A 23,425-nucleotide genomic window follows, 5' to 3' on the forward strand; every position below is an offset into this window, starting at 1 on the left:
TGTGGTGAGCACTAAAATTTCCCTAAATTAGTCCTGTTTCAAAGAGCGCTACATTAACATACACTAGCGAAGTTTTGCTGTGCACCAGGAGGGTCCACACAGGCAGATTAGTCAATTGGTGGGTGTGGACTAAGGCACCATGTAAACAAGCCCTTAATCCCCAACCTTTGGCCTGATCCTGCACCATTATAGTTAATAGGAGCTTCCCTTTAACACAGAATTAAACCAATACCCTAGCATGGGTCTACAGGTTGAAGTGCTGCTGGGGATGCTGCCATCTGGATGTTACGTAACACCAAGACTCTGACCCCCTATAATTATTTAAAATATTACTTTTTACAAGAGAAAATCTGCTAATATCTAAGTGCTCATCGAAGAATAGATAAATTTCATTTAGAACGACTTGTTCAAATGTCCCCACTTAGCTGAAACTGAATATGTTGCTCTCAACTTCCTTTCCTAAAAGGGCTGCCATGTAGCATCGTTTGCACAGAATGGCTTTGCTTCATCCCAGAATGGCTGCAATCCAGTAAGAGGCAAAATGATCCTGAGGTGATCACTCTGGATTCCCATTGGATTATGCTATATAACTGTCAAAAATACTACCAATATTAGTACTTACTGCTAGCAGCATTTGCTCGAGCCAGCAAGCTTCGCCACATAGCTCTGCTAATGCACCTGGCAACACCCACACTCTTCCAGTGCCAATCAGCATATTCCAGTCTTGCAGAATTGTGCCAAGTTGTGTATGGCGATATTGTTATGTGACTATATATGAACTAGAGACTTGGATGAGACCACGAAACATATTTATTTGTGATGTACAAGTAAGTTGGAATTTGAACCTGGTCTCCCGAGGTTAAATGGGCTACTTGTCTAGCCTACCTGAAACCTATACATCTTTTCCCTTCCTTTACATGTGGTAAAGAGGCAAATTCAGGAATCTAATTACACAAATATGTACTATTTCCTCGTCTTCCAAATGTGGTACAGTTCACATGCTCTTCTGGTCCTCCCTGGCTGCGGCCTTCCAGGTCAGGACCAGAGGTCAGCAAAACATTTTAGTACATAGCACATGATCAAGAGTCCTGGCAAGAGTGATGACTCATCACAGGTTCTTATGTGGGCAGCATTATTTTACATCTGCTTTGAGGGCAAAAGGAAAACAGGCCTGAATTTGGTTATTAACAAATACAATGTAACACATTCTGCTCACTCCCAAAATAAAAACAGAATCTTCAACAGTCCGGGCATTTAATTAAAGAATAAGGGGAAAATGCTGTAGCAACTATATGATCCTGCCAAAATATAGCAAAGTTACTTGAAAACAGGAGAAACTAGTTGGCTGTTCAAACTGGTGCAAGCTGAATGTATGCTGCATTTATTGAACAAATCATTCAGACTAATTTCAAAGCTTTAGCATTTGCCAGTGCTAACACACTCAAATTGAAACAAAGCCCTAGTATTTGTAGAATATTAGGAATTGCCAAGGCTCAACTTGTCCAGTATCCTGTCTCCAACAGTGGCCAGCACCAGATGCTTCAGAGCAAGATGGAAGCAACACAACAACAGGCAGATGTGTCATAATCTGCCCTCCATGAAGGTCTGATCCTAATCCCTAATATGTACCAGTATTTCATCAGCTCTACTTCATACTATAGTATGTATGTACTGTAGTTCATAGTTCAAATTAAAAACTGAAATGAAATATTGACACTAGATTAACAGATTCTCAGGCCAGAGGTGACCATTGTGATCGAGTCTGACCTCCTGTATAGCACAGGCCATAGATCGTCCCCAAATTAATTTTAGATCAGATCTTTTAGAATAACATCCTATCTTGATTTAAAAATTGTCAGTGATGGAGAATCCACCATGATCCTTGTTAAATTGTTCCAGTGATGAATGATTCTCACCATTAAAAAATTACATTTTATTTTCATTCTGAATATGTCTAGTTTCAACGTCCAACCATTGGGTTGTTATAGCTTTCTCTGCTAGACGGAACAGCCCATTATTATTATTTGTTTCCCATGTAAATACTTGTAACCAAGACTTATTGAAAATTGGCATTACCAGCCCAGCAAGCTTCTCTGCCAGCTCTTATAAAATTATTGGATACTGTATTACTTACATTCTTTTTATACCCATTTGATGTATTTGTTTCAATTTTAAAAACTGCAAACATTTCAGTAGCTGGAATGTTTTACATAGGACACGCTAAGTCGGTGCAAAACATTTTCAGTTTAATGTATGGAGATTATATATATATATATATATATAGCTGTATGACTCTCATTAACCTTAACAGGAGTCACAAGGCTAAATGTTCTGAATGAAATTTACCCCAGCAGCTGTAGTAGGGTAGGATATGGGGATGAATGCATTTTAGTTCAAAACTTCAATTTCTCTAAGTATGACAATGTCTGAAGTAGAATATCTTGTAGTTACAATAACTTTTGTACTTTCATTATCATATATTCGATTTTATTTTGTTAGTTGTACTAAATATACCCTTCCGGCATATTAAAAATCCTATTTGTGGATTACCGGTAATAAAAAATTACTGGGAACCTGAAATCAACATTTGTATAAGGCTCTAAAGCAGGGATCGGCAACCTTTCAGAAGTGGTGTGCCAAGCCTTCCTTTATTCACTCTAATTTAAGGTTTCACATGCCAGTAATATATTTTAACGTTTTTAGAAGGTCTCTTTCTATAAGTCTATAATATATAACTTAACTATTGTTGTATGTAAAGTAAATAAGGTTTTTAAAATGTTTAAGAAGCTTCATTTAAAATTAAAAATTAAAATGCAGAGCTCCCCAGACTGGTGGCCAGGACCTGGGCAGTGGGAGTGCCACTGAAAATCAGCTCGCGTGCTGCATTTGGCACACGTGCCATGGATTGCTCACCCCTGCTCTAAAGACTAGATATGACTTTTTTGGTTTTAAAACTTCCTTTAGTTGATTCTTAGGTATATTGAGAGGCTACTGATATTTGAGTACAGTCCTAAATATCAGTTTCCATTGGCTGAACAGAGTTCACTCCGAACATAGGCTTCGTTATTATACAGTATGCTTAACTTTGAAAACAGCAGTATTTTCACTGATTTCAATTAAACACATGAATAAGTGCTTTCAGGATCAAGGTCTAAGAATTTTAGGGAGTCAGGATAAAGCTCCTAATTAGTCAACACTGATAAGGAACAAAAGAACTAAGGGATGGGACTGTTCTTTTTTGAGATGAAAAATCTATAGGACGCAATCCATCAGGACTCAGCCACTTTAGTTTAAAAAGTAAGAGATCTGGCTAATTAATACATTTATATTTATTATATAGCAATATAAAATGTATATATATAAAATTATTTGAGGAGCAAAACATCACTTTGTATTGGACCCACATCATTTGTGTATTACACAAAATCACCCCTAGGCTCATATCTAAAAGTTGGTCTATATTTAAGTTGCACTACTTAATAAATCAAGCATGTGCCAAAAGAAAGGGAAAGCACAGTGGAAGGCAAAGTCCAGTGCCAACACCTTCCCTCCCCACCCCCCTGTCACTATTAAGCACACAAAATCTCTTGCTTGTGCCTTCCAGGTCTCTGCTAACAGCCATTTCCAGGTTATGGATTTGGATGGTTGTAACCAGCTGCACTGATCTATTTATGGTAGCAGTATGGCTGGGAGCCATCTGAACTATCTTCTGAGCTTCTCAGAGTATCGCTCAGATCAGAATATCCCGCTCAATCAGAGGTACTTCTCAGGCAAAACCAACATGACCACCCCACACTTTTTTCCCTACATCTTTGCATCCCTTGTAATCGAATGCAGAAGCATTGTTGTGTCACTTCTGCTTGTTTATTTCTCAGGACAATTTATGTTTTTGAATTAATCATTTTGACATGTAGTTGCGTTTGACCCTGGTAACAGTACTCACTAACAGTTTGCTTTAAAACAGGATGCCTGTACCCAAGACTCTCATGGTCTCAATAACACCAAGACATTGTTTCCAAACAGCCTGTCTTTTGACAGACATAAGCAAACTGTGTTCACCCCCTCTCCACAGAGATACTCTGTAGGTAATCTTTTTTGTAGTCAACAACCAAGATACAATGCATGTCACCCTAGTGTAACATAGATGTAGGTCCTTCCTGTAGAAGAAATGGCCCTTGCAGCTTCTTATAAAATATGGTTTTACCACATTTCTTAGTGAAATGGGGCACCTAAAGTTATTTTCATTCATGTAAATTTGCCATAGGATCATGCATAGAAATCAAATATATTTAAAGATATTGAAAGAAATATCTAAAAACTAAAGGTTACATTACACAAATACTATTAAAGTATTATTTATTTATTAGAACTGTATTAATATTGTTAATGTTCTATGCCATTTGCATGTTAGTTCCTGGCTAGACTGATTTATTAAAATAATTGAAAAGATAGCATTTTAAGATGCTAATGCAGAAAAGCACTTAAGACCAGATTTGGGCATTGTTGCATTCAGCATTGCAATTGTGTCTAAATCCCCTGACAGTCAATAGGATTTAGGCTCCTATGTGCCCAAATCCCTTTAAAATAAGAGATTTAGGCTCCTAAATCAGTTAGTAATGCAACATTGAGCACAGCACCAGTTAAATACCTTTAAAAATCTGGGCCTTTAGCCCACTGAATGGGAATACTCACATGCTTAAAGCTAAGCCTACATTTAAATGCTCTGGATCAGGGCCTCTTATAAGAGCTTTATGTCTTGCTTAATTTTGCATAGATGGTGGGAAAGGGCATCTTAAGTATAAAACATCTCTAACCTCTTTCTTCCAACAAGCCATTGCAAAATGGTGTCACCTGCATTACTGTTCAATAGAGGATTCTCTGCTGAACAGTTTGACAGGGTGTGGGTCCATGTTCTTTATAGCCATGTTCAAGCACCACAACTGGCCCTCAGACAAGCAAACATCAAATGACTCTCAACTAAACAATTTCAAAGCCTCCACTATTGTCAATTAATGTTCTTAATATTTCACCCCATTTTAGCTTTTATATTCGGTTTAAATTCTATTAAAAAGATAACTTTTTTATGAATGATAACTGTGGAAAACAGAGAAACTTAACAATACACTAAATTTATTCAGTATAAATCCAGTTGAACTTGCGCTCTCTCAGCTTTAAAAAAAACCTGCTATTTGAAAAATGGAATGTTATGCAATCTTAATCATTACATGGGAAAGTGGAGTATTCTTATGTACTATCTGAAAAGGTTGAACAAGAACAAAGCAGGCTTTAGTATCTTGACTGTGGAAGAATCAGAGGCAGAATAATAAATAGCAAAAAAACAAAGTAAAAATATAGCAAAAGTATCTCATATCCTGTATTAAACACTGATTCTGCCAGTGCCACAGTACTTACAAAACAACAGTAACAAAAGGGTCAGATTCTTTAATTTTTGCCTACACTATTTAAAAAAAAAAAACAAAGATCAGAAATAAGTCCTCTATTTCTTCCAGAAAAAAGAATAATGGTGCATTTATTTAAAAAAAAAGTTTTCTTATTCGAGCGTGGTAGGCTATTTATAAGATATAGGCGTTTGATCCAACATCCATAGGAGACAATGTGGGTCTTTCCTTCAGTGGAGATACAAACTAAGAATGTTCATTTTAGAACCAGCAAACGCTAATCTCTTCTTTGATTTGTCAGGTGTTTTTAATCTTTTTTTTACCTATAGCATATACTATCTTATTACTGTCACTGATTCACTGCCATTTATTTTTCATTGCACTATGAATGAAATCCTAAACTCAGCCTGAGTTTGGCTTGAGTAAGTGCTATGGGTTGCAGGATTTTCCCTACAAGGTTATATATAAAAGAAGATTTTTTTTAAAGCTAACTATACAAAAGAAAGAATTCTGTGTAGACATCCAAATACTTGAAAAAAATATTTCCTTGCAGATTCATATATCCCGAAGCAAAACACTGCTATTTACTTATTCTCATATGTAAATCATTCTGTGTTTATCACTGTGTTTGGACTTTTGTTCCCTGGAAACTGAATGGCATGAGTAAAGTGGTACCTTGCCTGAAATAGCCAGTGTAAGTTTCAGACTGTGAGTGCATGTCATCAGACAAATGCCAAGGCACTAATCAATGAAAATGAGTGGTGTAAACTTTCTGAATAGAACTTAAAGCAAAGAGGCCATTATACCCAAATCCGTAAGCTGAATATTCAACGTTGGAATGGTAGCATATATGTTTAAGGTGAGCCCAGGCCTAATTACTGTTGCCTCGAGCTTGGCAATCTACTTGGAAAACTTGACAAATCTGCCTGGTTCACCAAGCTTCTGAAGCCTGAATAGCACTCTATGGTACCCCTGGGAAAAATGGAATTTAAAGACTTTAGAAGACTGTGATGAATCTAGACCCAATTAATAAAGCAAACTTCTTTTCTTTCTAAAGCAATTTATTTGGGTTTTAAAAGAAATGCATATTTTATTCTGAAACAGGCATCACTGTATTGCCTCATAGCAAAGACAGCGCTACAGTTAGTACGTTAAGCTAGAGTTATTTATAAATGGTGTTACTGAGCACTCATTTCTATATTCATATTCTTCCACCTTCATAAAGTAGTCCAGATTAAAAACAAAATCACCTTTAAGTATGGAGCACACACATATGTGTAAGAAAAGTGAAGCCTCCCTTAAAGTGAAGCCCCAATTTGGGTTAATTTTTATATGCTAAAAGCAGCAAAGAATCCTGTGGCACCTTATAGACTAACAGACGTTTTGCAGCATGAGCTTTCGTGGGTGAATACCCACTTCTTCGGATGCAAGTGGGTATTCACCCATGAAAGCTCATTCTGAAAAACGTCTGTTAGTCTATAAGGTGCCACAGGATTCTTTGCTGCTTTTACAGAACCAGACTAACACAGCTACCCCTCTGATACTTTTATATGCTAGTCAATTCTGAAAGAGTTTCTCATTCTTCAATCTTTAGTTCATTTCCTGGTTGAGTGAGTGGTTGGGAGAATGAAGCTCTGATGACGCCACAGGCAGGAGATCAGAACAGCTGCAGGGGGACAGTCAAGAGTCCCAGCTTCTCCTCTTATGACTCAGATGGAGATATCCCCTGTTCTTTCACAGATAATAGCTCCAGCATGGGGTGAGAAGAGTAGGCAGGGACCACAACGAATTTCACAGATTACCAGCAGTGGGGAAAGGGAGCAGCAGGGGAGGGCAGTTTCTCTTCAGAACTCCCAAACAGGGAAAATAGCTTTCTCTTCCACCTTGGTGGCATAGGTGAGTTTTTACTTCTCTTTCAGTTGGTCAAGCTTAAACTACCACAAGCAAAGATGACATCCAGCCACCTCTCACAGAGCAAAGCCCAGTGGCATATACCGCCCTCAGACACCTCAGACAAGTTGCAATGGTCCTTTGTAAAGTAGTTATGTACCATGTAGATTAATTCCCCAAATGCACTGAATTTCAAAGCCATAACTTTGAAACGCTATGGAATCTTGTAGTATGGTTTGCAGGACTGTTTGGGATAACCCTCTATGATTTTGTGGGGTTACTTCTGGATTTTGCTATTTTCTATATTACTATATTCAACCTCTCTAGAACATTTTGCAGATTGTTTTGGGCAAATTCCAGATAGATTTGCTCTACTTTTCACAGCTGACGCAGCAGATGATACATGATGTTATCTGCAAGAAGAATGTCCACAACTAAATATTTTTAAAACACAGAAATACATTTTGTGTAGAAATACATATGCATATATATGTATATGCATGCACATACACATATATATTCCCAATCAAAAATTACATTGAAATTGGGTTAAGGTTGAGAGTACATATCAATAATATGTACTAAAAGGATGTGGTATTTATAAAATAAAAAAAACCCAAACAAATCAACATTATGAACCCAGGAAATTCAGAATTAAAGTTAAACTTAAAAGAATTCCTGTTAAGTTATGCAAATACACAGATAGGGAACCCAAAATAACTTTAGCTTTGCCGTCAGTACAAATAACTTGCACTGATACAATGCAATAACAATATAATTTTAACTAAGCCATCTTAGTGTTTGTGGTCCCACATTTCATGGTGTCATTATAGGGCAGAGTTCAAGTCATTTGATTAATGGATAGTTTTGAAAAAGAAATATTTAAAATTAGTGGTCATTTTTGCTGTCATTTTTTAATAACTGAAAGTTCTTAATTCAGCAGAAGGTGGTACACAAAATCTACTTCAGATAATTCACAAAGGACTGCCTTCTTTTTAAATTGCCAACATCATCAGATAGCAGAACCTCAGAGTTACGAACACCAGAGTTACGAACTGACCAGTTAACCCCACAACTCATTTGGAACCAGAAGTATACAATCAGGCAGCAGCAGAAATTAAAAAACAAAAACAAAAACAAACAGTTACAAGACAGTACTGTGTTAAACATAAACTACTGAAAAAATAAAGGGAAAGCAGCATTTTTCCTTTGCATAGTCAAGTTTCAAAGCTGTATTAAGTCAATGTTCAGTTGTTTTAAAAGAACAACCATAATGTTTTGTTCAGAGTTACAAACATTTCAGAGTTATGAAAAACCTCCATTCCTGAGCTGTTCGTATTGTTCTACTGTACGGTTCTACTGTATTGTTCTCAATGGGATTGAAGCTATAAACTACCTCGGTTAAGATACCCTCTTTCAAAATGGCCACTGCTTCCCATAGTTCCCAACAATAGTGAAGCTAAGGTCCCTTAGGGAAAATGGTGGCCCCTACTGCTGTCGGGAAACAGAGAGAAAGACCCCATGGAATGGGTGAACAGAGACAGTGGCCATCTTTGCTAACAATAGCCTATACCTTAGTCCCACTGAGAACAACGGAAGATGGTAGCTATTTTTAAAAAAGGTCAGTTCTTTGTAAAATTCTCTGTGGTAGACTCAGCTTGTGCTGAAGGGAAATCTTTCAGTTACAAAAATATAATGGGAAAAATGACCAGTAATCCTAAACAAACTCTTCAACATACCCTATGCACAATTTTTTATTTTTGAATTCTAACCATATGGGAAGTTTGAAGATATTATGTTGTTCCATTCTTAAGATCATTAAGGCCAAACAAAAGGTCTGATACCAGGTGCTACACTTCTTAAATCTTTAATTAATGTTAACCAATCTCTAATTAATTTTAACTTGTAAACAAACTAACAGATGTACTTGTATATTCTCAGAAAATTCATTTTATTCTCAAAGAGCAAGTGCTATAATTTTGAGGATACAAAGATGTATTTTCATACAGTGTGGGGCTTTTCACTTGCTTTAAGTGAAAACCTCAACTCTTCCTTAACTATAGAGCCATGACTGGTGTCTCTCTCTCTCTCTGTCACACACACACACACACACACACACACACACACACACACACACTATGCAATCAGATATTTGAAATGAAAGCCTTGTGGACTCAGAACTTAGGGGGTGACCTCTCAGCAAGAAGTGCTATATCTCATGACTTAGTATTACATCTCTTGAGAAACAGTGTCAATTTTGCTAAACTCTACAAAATTAGATAGTCTGGTGATCTGTATAACTGAGTCTATGAAATTCATTCTATTTAATACCCTAAACTATAGTTGAACTGCTGTCCCTTTCAAAGACCAGCGCTTCGCTGAATAACCCCATGTTAAAAGTTAATTTAAGTAGGGTTTAAAATAAACCTTTTGGTCAGTTACCACACATGATTGGATCTCTTGACTGAATTATTGCTACTTTATTATTCTAGATCTTGAAGTTTAATTTTGGACCATGATGCAAGAAGACATCAGACACTGTAAAACTTTTATGTTCTGAAGCAATCATCTGCATTTAGCCTATGTTTTATGAAGCTCTTGATACTCCGTGGACTGTTTTCAAAACCTTCATAGTCTATATGTATTTATTAATTTCTGACAGAAATTATCATGAACAATTTTAGGGCTTGAATCTGCAAGATGCTGAGCGCTCTGAGCCCCAAGACAGCCAAGCACTTAATTATGTGATTAATTATTAATTAATCAGACGAAGTGGGTATTCACCCACGAAAGCTCATGCTGCAAAACGTCTGTTAGTCTATAAGGTGCCACAGGATTCTTTGCTGCTTTTACAGATCCAGACTAACACGGCTACCCCTCTGATACTATTAATTGTTAATGTGTAGTGCCACTGAAGTCTACTCACAAGCTTAAGGTTAAGCAGCATGTGCATACTTTCCAGGATTCAGAATATGGTCCATTTTTAGGCTCTAGGCCCAATCCTGCTCCCAGGGAAGCTCATAGGAGTTTTACCCTCTAAGTAAAGCATTTTCCTTAGTAAATATTCTTACCTGTTCAGATCATGAATGCAATTCATAACTCATTTTACTCACTTTTTAAAATGAGGCAAACTCCTATGAAGCCCATAATAGAATACAAATATATAGAACTACCAAGGTCAATGACAGCTTGCCTGACTAAGGGCCTCAGGATTTCTCTATAATGACTTTCTGAAGTTCAGGAGCTGGCCTAATGCAAAAACTAAGGGCTATGTATGGTCCTAAGCTAGGAATGTGAATTCCTATTTATACCACTTGGAATTGCACATGTGTTTAACTGACGGAACACTTTTGCTGGTTATCTTCACTATATTAAATGTATATCGAACGCACTATGAATCTTTTGAACTTCCTATTCAAGCACTGTAGACCACATGAATGTATGATTAGCTAGCAAAGTCAGGGAATGTTATTTATAACATTTGATTTGTCTTTCAAAAAATGCCTGTTCTGAATTCAACTCTGATGCATATTTTGCTTCACCAAATGATCTGTGACCATTTCTTGACTTATTACATTATCATCACTAAGCGTAACAAACAGGTCTGCTAAGTCTATTAATCTTTTGGCACATGAAATCTAAACTTCTTACTACAAGATATAGAAAATGTGGGGTAGTAAGTTAAAAGAAAAAATCTTCATTTTGTGTATCAAAGTGTAACTGATCCACTTTTATCAGAACCCAACTATAAATGTTGGGGGGGGGGGGAAGGGAAAGGGTCTTTTTGCAACAGAAGCTTCTCACACTGCCAGACAACAACAATGCATTCATATAGCTTCTAACAGAAAAAAATATTGAACATATTCAAATGTAAATTACCATCCATACACCTAATGAATGGATGTAATAAATACCGTCAATATGGCACCTGAGTACTTTCAGGATTCATATCGCATTTCACATTTAAACTGTACAGTTGTATAAAATACAGATTTTAGGCTTTCCAATACTAATTTATCAGGGTGGATAAAAACCCAGTGATTAAAAAAAAAATTAAAAAAAAAGATTTTTTTTAATTTAAATCGGATTTTTTTGATAAAATGCTTTTTGAGGAGAAAAACTAAAGATAGTTTTAATTAAGATACATTATAGCTCAAAGCGATCTCATCATGGAATAGGGATTATAAATTCTAATTCTATATTATGAGACAATATATTCATGTAATATTTAAGAAAAGTTTTGTAAATGAGTTCCAATGGTTCATGGATTAGGAACCCAATTGTATGGGGTTCCACATCTTTGGTATAGGTTAGGTTAAACTTTCTATCTACCCAATGGGACTCAGTGCTCAGTCTAGAATAAGGGTAGAAAACTTATGGCTGATTTTCAGTGGCACTCACACTGCCCGGGTCCTGGCCACCAGTCGGCTCTGCATTTTAATTGAATTTTAAATGAAGCTTCTTAAACATTTTGAAAACCTTATTTACTTTACATACAACAATAGTTTAGTTATATATTATGGACTTATAGAAAGAGACCTTTTAAAAATGTTAAAATGTATTACTGGCACGTGAAACCTTAAATTAGAGTGAATAAATGAAGACTCAGCACTCTACTTCTGAAAGGCTGCTGACTCCTGGTCTAGAAGATACCATCAGAGATGCTTAGTTTTGCAGTTCTCAAACTGTGGATTTGTGTCTCCAGAGATAACATGCTTGTTAACAGCAAAAATGTTTTTAAATAAATAAATAGTGCATAGAGGTGAGAAATAACGGACCTCATCCCTACTGTCCCTCCGCAAATTTGTGTACACAGAGTCAGTCCCTTACCTCTCTCTAAAAGTGCAAAGTTTCAGAAAGTTCAATGAATAGAAGATTGTTGGGGGCGGAATAGATCTGGAGGAGGGGAAGACGTCTGGAGATAAATGTGAGAAAGGAGGGACAGGCAGCAGAAACAAAAGTGAAATAGTTTGAGCAGCATATTCCAGAAGTCTTGAGGTCTTTCTGAGTGTAGCCTTGATTGATTTGAGATCTACCATAGCATTCTCTCACTGGAAGGGAAAATCTATAATGGCAGCAGGCCGTAAAAGAGACCCAGTTTGGGTTGCATCTATCTCTGAGTTGTGAAGAATATGTATTAAGGTTATAACAACCAACAAGAATGCACTTTTATGTAGAAATCCATGCTTAAATCAAGTATTCCTGACTAGTGATTTAAATCACATGCACCGTGTAATTTATCATACTAAAATTGGTTCTGATTCAAATACAAAATTATGTCCAGCTTGCTTTTACACTGGAGGCAGAGCCGGCTTTAGGCCGATTTCCCCGATTCCCCGGAATCGGGCCCCCCGCCCACACCTAAGAGGGCCCCGCGCCTTAGGCACCTTTTTAATTTTTAATTTTTTTTTACATACCCAACGGCGGTCCGGGTCTTCGGCAGCATTTCAGCGGCGGGGGTCCAGAGCGAGTGAAGGACCCCTTGCCACCGAAGTGCCGCCGAAGACCCGGACCACTGCCGGGCCCCATTTGAATCGGGCCCCACAGTTCCTGAAGCCGGCCCTGACTGGAGGTGTCCCACAATATTAATTTTCTATGAATCCCTTATTGGGGGAGGGAGGGCACCAAATCATCTAGTCTGACCTTCTGTATATCACAGACTAAAACTTGAAATCTCACATATATAAATGCATGAGCATATACATACATACACACACACACAATTCATTGATATGTGGGCTGAATTCTAATTTACATTAAGGCACCTTTACACTTCTCTGGCAATGACTAAGAGCTTCAACAGTCAGAAGAACTAGCATTGTTTAAACTGGCTATTAAGGGCCCAACCATAAAAACATATCTGTATGAACAGATGATAACGCCACTGCCTTTAGAGACCTTCTGTGAGAATGTAAGGGTACAGCCATGCAAATCTCATAGGATCAGGCCACCCTACGGCACAGAATTCCCTCAAATCCCATAAAGAGGAGACAACTCAAGGTGAATTCCTCTTGAAAGCAGGAAAGGGGGTAGAACGCTGCCTCTGTTGCATTGCCCACTCCTGCCATCGACAGGTGCACCACGAAGATCAGTCTCCAGAAGACTTTAGGAGTAGGGGTTTAAAGCGAGTAGCTAAGAATGAACCAGCCTCCACTGCATAGTCCCCAGATGACTACTTGCATATGCATAGCATTAACTCTGGAGACATTCTCTTCAGAGCTGCTAGTGCAAAGTTGTGGGTGATTTGACCAGTAACAACATGGCTCCTGAGGAATCAGTGCTGCCAGGGGAGACTGTGGGTGACTAGACTGAAGAAGCATCTCAGTGACTGCTAATATATGTGAGGACGTAGAACAGATGGCTGGTAGTCATATAGCCCTGTCCACTCTTTGGTCCTCAAAACCTGTTCCATTTTAAGGGAACAAGTGTCAATTTTTGCCCCTCTTTTTCCTCACTTCTGCAGTTGTTGGTTTTTTTTTAAATCCAGGAAGTGTTAATCCAGCCCTACACTAATCTTACAGTAAAGTTACTTAACATTTTAATGACATTAGAAATGTTTTTATCTTTTAAATTTGCTAATGATGTTTTGAATTAAAATCAAGTCGCAATCATCCCATTGAAAACAAGCTATAATTAGAACAGTAACACTAATTTATTTATTTATTTGTGTTTTATACTGAGCATGAAATATTGCATTTATATACATGGGAAACTATTAACTATCTTTTTTTAAAGATACAGTTGTCCCAGCTTGCTGCACTAAAGTCAGACTTTACAGGCAATCTTTTGTAGTGATAATGTAGTATATAACATAATTTGAGGGAATATTTCAGAGATATAGAAGCAGACAGTATGTAAACTTTTTAAAAATAATTTATCTCAGTGGAAAAATAATTTTCCTGATACATCCCTGTATTTTATCATGAGTTTGATGTACACTGAACAATTACAACAATAACCAAATAAATACATGGACTCACAGAAACTATCCACTAAAGGCCTAATGTACATTGACTTCAAAGGGAGCCATATATGCCCAGAATCACTGATGTATTTATGCTATAGAACCATATACAATTGAAATGGTTGGGTTTGTTTGACAGTTGTCACAGACATATCTTGTGTAATAAGACAGCTTCTTTTGAAAACATGAATGAACATTTCAGAGATGCCTCAGGGAACAGCAGAAAAACATTACCAGCATTAACCAGCACACATTTTAAAAATAGATTAGTTAGTTTCCTTAGTATTTAAACAAAATGTTGAATAAGGAGATGCCCACATACTGCTATCCTATGCAGATTACTGATGGTAAAAGAAGTTTGATACCAGGGCAAGCGCTAGTATTTATTATTTATTTTAATACACAAAAACAGGATCTAAACTCCTGGATGACATGTCGTGCCAAAATCCTCACCTCTTCAATTTATAATCCTTTACCAACTAGACATATGTTAAAAGTTGCATCACAAACCAAATATAGCAGTAATGGGCTCAGCTCTTCCCCTTACTAAATGCACAAACTCCCATTGACACTAATGGAGTAATACTTGTATATTGGTGGCAAAACAGATGCCAAATGTCATGAAGACGGCAATAAAAGAGAAGACATATCCTTATGCCTTTGGTAAGTAATCATGGCCCTAATAGAAAGAAAATGTTCTTTTCATGTTGTTTTTCTTATTGAATTACTTAGAAAAATAACTTTAAAATGTGTCTGTATCAATGAGCAGCAGTGAGCAGTCTCCATGGTCCCCAGGGAGCAGTAACGTGAGCAGCCATGTAAGCATGGGAAGCTTAGTCATCCCTCTAGCCACTAACATAGGAGATGGCATGTAAAATTCTGGATCTGAACATGGTTGACCTGCGTAGGGAGAGAGGATATGAATCTGTGCCTGGTCATGGAAACCAAATGTCATGGCTAACCATTATTACCTCTATAATTGGGCAAATCAAAATCCGGGATCTGAATATCTTAGTACTTTGCAATCCAATTCTTGTAGCTCAGACTCCCGTCTCTAATAGACAGATAGGCTTCACTACAGTATCTAAGTGCATAACTCATGCATAGATACAATTTCATTATGCCCTTTCCACTGACCCCTTACTCAGAAGGAGTAAGAGAATGTCAGATTAGACCCATTCTTTGATATTATACTATAATGCCACTGTACTACAGGAGTGAAAATATACAGTACTAAATAAAATTGGATGAATCTGGATAACATCTAGAGATCACAGAAGATCTTTTTAAAAAAGAAAGGACTTTTCCCCAGTTTTATCACAATGCACTGGCCTTTGCTAACAGTAACATTATTTCTTTACAGCAATCTTCATAGCATTTTCATTAACATATACATAAAGCAAGGGGAAACACATATTAAGCCTTTGAAGAGAATGAATATTTACTGCAAGGTCTATTTTTATACCAATATATATGATTGTCTTGGCTTTAGCTCTTTTAGGAGAATGACAGTTGTAGTTTCTCCAAAGAGCTCCTAAGTAGCAATCATACACTATTCTGGTCATCAAGAGGTGTTAAGTCTCATCCTCCTAATTATAGGTCTTTCCTGTGTTATCACCATCTCTGTATTAACTATCCAGAAGCAGAACTCAAGCAGTACTTGTAAGCAAATAAAAACAGAGAACAGGAGGTGTTCAGCCTGTATACTGGCTGCTATAACCTCATACAAAACAAGAAAACATGGAGCTCTCTTTAATTATTCTCCTTCTGGCTACAATAAATTACATCTTGCCCACCTCTCCTTTCTGTGGATTAGTATTTTTGAGTCCATAAACCATCTTTTTCCTGGACTTTCAGAGGCCCCTCTGAGTAACATTCTCACAGGTCAACGCTCCTTGGAGGATTGTCTAACATGAAGCACATATTTAGCAAACATCAATCCCCTTTTCCTGTAGATCAAGTTTACTTTTAAAAGCTTCTAAGTTCCATGGATCTAAAGTGCAAGTGAGCGAGCAAGCCTTGAAGCATTAATAGAGAGTGCTACTGCGAAACTACTAACCCAGACTACCTAAAGTCCCAGGGCCTTAACATGTATCCGTCCAGTAGAAGTTCCCTGCTCTGCAGGATGGATTCCACTGAATAATATTAAGTGCATGTAAACATGGCCCTCCCTTCCTCCACAAAGGATGACATTTTTAAAAGCTCGTGAAAGGTATGCAAGATGGAAGGGTGTAACGCCCCCAATTTATTCACAGAACGTAGACTACAAGAGTCAGTAGAAGTGCAAGCTGCCTCCCAATACCGGTCAGTGTGGGTTCAATGTGTAGGAGATGAAAAGGGAATCCAGCCTCCTTGATGATTCAGTCCTTCCTCTTGCTAGACTAGGCAGAATAATGGCTAGATTACAGCTTGATTTTTATATTCATCACTAAACTAGTGTTAGTTAGTGATCACACAGTGAACTGCACTTTTTTGTGTGTTATTGCCTATAGCTACAAAACTGGACAAAATTAAAAACAGACTCAAAACAGGATAACATGGAGAATTTCTAGTTGTGGAAGGTCTCTAATTTACCTGAGTAACAAATTGTAATATTTAAGGGAAAAATAAAAGGCAAAATAAAAACCAATTTGAATCTTTCACTGAAATGAAAACCAAATTAAGCCTGAATTATTTGTCAGCTACAAAAATATATTTTCATTTTTTACAAATTTTACTGTTCAAGTTTCCCAAGTTTAGCTGGAAATAGGCACGAATACACAATAATAAGATGAGAGACTGTTGACTTTACATTATATGGGAGAATACAGCTGTCAAAACAGGAGTGAAGGGAGCCTCTGCACTTCCCTAATGTGGTACTGATGGACTCTAGAACACCTCTGTGAAGGTGCGGAGAGGGATGTGCATGAAGAAGGATTTCTGCAGATGACTCAAGAAAAGGCAGCAATGTTGCCACTGTGGTCACTCTTATACTGGCCACAAACTACAATAAGAACATAAGAACAGCCATACTGGGTCAGACCAATGGTCCATCTAGCCCAGTAACCTGTCTTCTGACAGTGGCCACGGCCAGATGCTTCAGAGTGAATTAACAGAACTGGGCAATTATCAAGTGATGCATCCCTGTGGTCCAGTCCCAGTTTCAGAGGTTTAGGGACACCTGGAGCATCAAGTTGCATCCGTGAATCAACATGACTAATAGTCATTGATGGACCTATCCTCCATTAACTTATCATCTATTTCTTTTTTTACCTCCGTTACAGTTTCGGCCTTCACAACATCCTCTGGCAACAAATTCCACAGGTTGACTGGTTGTGTGAAGAAGTACTTTCTTTTGTTTGGTTTAAACCTGCTGCCTGTTAATTTCAGCGGGTGACCTCTGGTTCTTGTTATGTGAAGGGGTAAATAACACTTCCCTACTCACTTTCTCCACACCATTCACGATTTTCTAGACCTCTATCGTATGCCCCCTTAGTTGTCTCTTTCCCAAGCTGAACAATCCCAGTCTTTTTAATCTCTCCTCCTATGGAAGCTGTTCCATATCCTTAATCATTTTTGTCGTTTTCTCTGTACTTTTTCCAATTCTAATACATCTTTTTTGGGATGGGGTAACCAGAAGTGCATGCAGTACTCAAGGTGTGGGCATACCATGGATTTATATACTGGCATTATGATATTTTCTCTTATTTTCTCTCCCTCTCATAATGGTTCTTAACATTTTGTTAGTTTTTTTGATTGCTGATGCACATTGAGCAGATGTTTTCAAAGATCTATAACAATAGCAATAGCAATAACTCCAAGATTTCTTTCTTGAATGGTAACAACTAATTTAGACCCCATCATTTTGTATGTATAATTGGGATTATGTTTTCCTATGTGCATCACTTTGCACTTATCAGTATTGGATTTCATTTGTCATTTTGTTGCCCAGTCACCCACTTTCGTGAGATCCCTTTGTAACTTTTCACAATCTGCTTTGGATTTAACTATCTTGAGTCATTTTGCCTCATCTGCAAACTTTGCTAGCTCACTCTTTACCCCCTTTTCCAGATCATTTATGAATATGCTGAACAACACAGACCCCAGTACTGATCTCTGGGGGACCCCACTATTTACCTCGCTCCACTGTGAAAACTGACCATTTATTCCTAACCTTTGACCTTCCATCTTACCCCAGGATTCCTTACTTTACTTAAGAGCCTTTAGTAAGAGACCTTGTCAAAGGCTTTCTGAAAGTCCAAGTGCACTATCTCCACTTGTCCACGTTTGTTGACCCCCTCAAGGAATTCTTAATAGATTGGTGAGACATGATTTCCCTTTACAAAAGCTGTGTTGACTCTTCTGCAACATATCACGTTCATCTATGTTTCTGATAATTCTGTTCTTTAATATCGTTTCAACCAGTTTGCATAGCACTGAAATTAGGTTTACTGGCCTGTAATATCCAGGATTGCCTCTGGAGCCCATTTAAAAAAAAATGCTACTGTGATGGGTTTCTTTTGTATTTTACCCTTCAGATATGTTAAATGTAATTACATTATGGCCACTATTACTAAGCAGTTCAGCTATATTCACCTCTTAGTCATGATCCTATACCCCACATAGGACTACATCAAGAATTTCACACCCACAGAGAAGGTGTACAGGGACTATGCCCCCTATTCCAGCCTAGAGGCTGTTTTAGCAACCATAGAGTTTCATGGATTCCAGGGCCAGAAGGGACCATTATGATCATCTAGTCCAGCCTCCTATATAACACAGACCATAAAACTTCCCCAAAAAGCACGGTTTCTGCCATGAGCTGTTGCATTTCCCTATGCCTCACCTATGGATTAGGAGTGGATTTTGTCCTGGACTTCCAACCTCCACATAATTCTCCTTCCCTAACCACCAACTCATCTGCTTCTTAGTAAAAGACAATCATCCTTAACACAGCTGCTCCTTAAGACCCATTTCTGCCATACAGACTACAGTGCATATAATGATAACTTTATTTGTTAGGGAAACAAGGTGGTGAGGTCCAATAAAAGATATTCCCTTACCCACCTTGTCTCTCCAATATCTTGGGATCAACACAGCTACAACTACACAGCGTATAATGTTATTTGTTGTTCCATTTTCTTCTAACCTGTCTACTTGTTTGTCTTTCTGTTCTTAGACTGGAAGCTCCTTAGGGGAGGGACCAAGCTTTGTTATCTGTGTGTCTGTCTGCAAACTGCCTAACCCACTGTAGATGTTACCATAAAAATAAACAAATAAATAAATAATAATCACATAAACATTTACTTTAGGTTTTGTGTTTGCTGAGCTTGAGTGCACAGATTTACCATCAATTCAGTGCATATATAATGCATGTGCTTATATATTTTGCTCTAAAGGGTGTAGCCTGACACTGTTGGTTTTTTTTAAATGTGATAGGGTCCAGTCTTACTTCCACTGAAATCAGGAGCTCTGCCATTGGTTTAAATGGCAGCAGAAGCAGTTATTCACTTTATACAGTTTACTTTTCACTGTCATCTACAAAAAACATGGGAATTGTCATACTGTTTCATACCAACAGAATGCCCAGTGCTGGACCCTATCTCCGACAGCGGCCAGTACCAGACAGAAAACGCAAATAAATCCCAATAACCTGCTCATAGGTGAAGTTTCTTCCTAATCCTTCTAAAAACAGGAGATTTTTTTCTATCAAATGTAGCTGTGTAAGTCCTCATCGTCCATAGAAGTGTCTCATTTTTTTCTGAATTCTACTAACCTCTTGGCCTCAATCATATCTTGCAGTAATAAGTTCCATGGGTTAATTATTATTGTGTAAAAAGAGGGTTTCCGTTTATCAATTTTTCCATTTCAATGATTATTTCTTCTCATGTTCCTAGTAAAGGAAAAACCAATTTATCTTCCCTATTTCATTCATTATTTTGTATCATGTCCTCTCTTACTAATCTTCCATCTAAACTAAACATACTGAACCTTTTCACTCTGTCCTCACACAGAAGTCTCTCTGTGCCTCCAATCATTTGTCTGTCACTTGCCTCTCCTGCTTCTGTTACATGCTTTTGGGGTAAAGTGGCCAGGACCAAATACACAATTCCTGGTGAAGGTTCATCATTGATTAATATAAAATGCCATTATAATATTTCTAGCCCATTATTTATACATCCTAATATTTTGTTTTGTTGGTCAAAAAATATACTGTATACTGAACAAAGGCTTTCATACAAAAGCTGTCCCCAGTAATCTTCAAGTCTTGAGCCAAAGTTGTTATGGTTAATCTAGAACCTCAAAGTGTGTGAATGATTCAAATTGTTCCTTTCAATGTACATTTAACAATACCATGCTGAATTTCATCTGCCAATGTGCAGTCCATTCACCTAGATTTATTAAATCCCTCTGAAGTTCTTCACAGTTTTCTCTAGTCTTTCCTAAATTGTGTCATTTACTAATTTACAGGTCACTAATAATATATTGAACTACCATAGCCCTAGTATGTAACCTTGAAACAACAATGGTTTACCTTTTGCCATGTTGAAAACTGATCATTTATTCCAATTTTTTTCCACCTCTAAGCTAGTTTCAAATCTGCAACAGTACTTTCCCTCCTACCCTATGACTTTAATTTCCTTAGTAGCCCCTTGAGATGTGTGAAAGATTTTTTTCTGAAAGTTCTAATAAATTATGTCAACTGATTTTCCTTTATCCATTATGTTGGCATATATTGCACTGACAGATGTTCTAGAAATAACTTGGATAGATCTAAGTTTTTCTTTACCTGATAATTTTCAAAGGATTATAATAATTTTATATATACATGTATGTATGTGTACATATTAAATATGACCAGGACATTTAGGTGTGCATGAGTTTATATACATACATACATTGTATTACATATGCACACTATATATATTAATATGTTGCTGTATAGATATAATGTGCACTTGTATGCATGTACCTATATACCTATACACAGTTACTGAACTTTTCAGCTATTCCTACCATTTCAGTTCTGGTAGACCAAACGATGTAACTGTTTTATTTACAATTTAGAAGCACCATTATTTTCAATGGGACTTGAGAGCTTCAAAGTACAAGTTGGTTCCATTAGATTCTCTATGCCCAAATGACAGTAAACTAGTTGGAAGGTAAAAAAATAAACTGAATCAGCACCACATTGCTACTGTTACAGAATTTTGTATCAAAATATTTCCTTATGGCATAGTGCTAATCTTAACAAATTCCAGAAAACAAGACTCATTATTTCCTTCTTTGAATGAATATCAAAATCAAAGTAGTGGTTTTAAGTTTATTTCACTCTTAGTGAATGGGTGCTATGCAAACCGAACTTTCAGAAAAAAATCCTGTTCACCAGTGTGCGCACTCACTTTTCTTACAGTTTGAGTGACGCACTACAAAACAGACTAAATAAATAAATAAATAAATAAATAAAAAGAACCTCTTATGCAGGGCGTCCTCCACCCTGCAAACTTGGCAAAAGACATACTGTACTGAAATACAGCACTCTCCATATAAGGAGACACAGCTAAACATGTCATGCGTAATTTATGTGCAGTAGGCAGAGAATTAACCTTTCCCTGAACATATTTGGCCCATATGAAAACCAAGCTAGAGGGCAGACTGAGAAGAAGGGATGAGAATTTTTCCCTCTGAAAAATCTTTGCAAGCGATTAGGAGCCCCTGCTGTTCCCTCTTGTGTTCCCTTCAAACAAAGATCATTAAGCGATTATGACACTTTATATGCACCTGTTTGTTTGTTTTTTCCTAGTCTCTCTCTTCCTTCTCCCCCGCCTTTTTTTGTTCTTTTGTCTTTTTTGAGGACTGCAAACCCCCCTGCGATGTGACAGGGCGTGCAGAACACTCACAGGAAGAGGCTGCTTTAAGCAGAACTGCAACTGCGACCCACCGCTTTCTGTTCAGCTATAGATGGTGTGTGATATGAAACCATAAACCGTGGTAACCCAGCCCCCGCCTGATAAACTGAAAGTCAGTGAAAGCCTAATCTCACTTCCTCATTCAGCCAGCTACATTTTGCACAGCGAAAATAACTACATAAATAGAAAGCCTGTATTTAAGAGAGAGAGACTGTGGAAATGGAAACTTACCTCCTCACATCTTTTTCCAGAGGCAACCAGCCTGTGGACAGATTGCCCAAGGCATTGTGGGATTCATTATTACAAGATGACAAAAGCCTGGAAAAGTGAACTTGTCACAGAAGCATGATGATAGCCACAACTCACTCAGCTGCAGTGAAAAGACTCTTGCATCTAGCAGTGCAGACTCTTATCGCTAATGTCTGGTTTCCGTCGCTGCCTGCACCGCCCCTCCCCCATTCAGCAAAACCTACCAGGAAGCGCTGGGCGTACTTGTCGAGCCTTAAGAATGCAAAGGGGGAAGGAAAAAAAAAATGCTTTCATGCTACTGCAGCGTTTTGCCTTCGTGAAACACTAGGGACTGACCCAAATACGGACCCGTGGGCCACTGCAGACTGGCATTACTTGGCAGAACAGTCACACAAATGTGGTATAAAAAGGTATCTGGATAAAAATCATCCCCTAAAAGCTAGTGTTGGTATATTCCATTTTCTATGTAAAACATTACAACCTCTGAACTATAGTGAAGATGTGACACATGCACAGTACTGTTCCGATGGACCCTCTGTTCAGACAATGAGTAAATCCCTTTTTAAAAAGATTCTCAACGACACAGTGAGGATCAGGCTGCAAGGTTAGACTGAAGGTTAGATGCAGAATATAACCAAGCTCTCAGACTTTACCCGGCTTAGTAAAGTGCTGCTACTTAAAATTCACTGTACAGTGTACCAATGTGATTAGTTAAGCACAGGCACGGTGTCTGCAAAAGACTGTCTTTCTGTTGCAACCAATTGGCTTCATCTCTGCAAATTTACAGGAAATGTATGTATGAGCACCCACTGCAAGTATGCAACATTTTTTGCACAAACAAATAATGTAAAATTATTCACAACCTAACAGATGCTGGCAACAACAAAAACTTTAAAAATGGTAGATGTTGTTGATTGTATCCTTTTTTCCTAGTCTCGGGAACATTTCACTGTATTTTTCCAGGGCTCAAAAAAAATTCTGTTTGTTTAAATAATCACACCCTTAGCCTTATTGTATTCCACTACACACACTTT

At 37.6% G+C, this 23,425-nt stretch overlaps 1 protein-coding gene across 13 annotated transcripts in view; it reads right to left on the minus strand.

The window, feature by feature from the left end:
* Positions 1-23,425, minus strand: part of MBNL1 (muscleblind like splicing regulator 1) — a 197,739-nt gene that overhangs the window by 166,752 nt on the left and 7,562 nt on the right. For 4 of the 13 annotated variants that reach the window (XM_039488868.1, XM_039488869.1, XM_039488865.1 and 1 more), the window contains exon 1: positions 22,374-22,588. The exons of 2 other annotated variants lie outside the window; for them this stretch is intronic. The gene's annotated coding sequence lies outside the window, so the exon portion shown is untranslated. Of the gene's footprint in view, positions 1-22,373; positions 22,593-23,425 lie in introns of those variants that run through there. 7 more of the 13 variants (XM_039488863.1, XM_039488858.1, XM_039488862.1 and 4 more) reach the window with 4 other exon arrangements.

Source organism: Mauremys reevesii, linkage group 9 (assembly GCF_016161935.1).
Source record: "Mauremys reevesii isolate NIE-2019 linkage group 9, ASM1616193v1, whole genome shotgun sequence".
In the NCBI taxonomy this organism is placed as follows: Eukaryota; Metazoa; Chordata; order Testudines; family Geoemydidae; genus Mauremys; species Mauremys reevesii.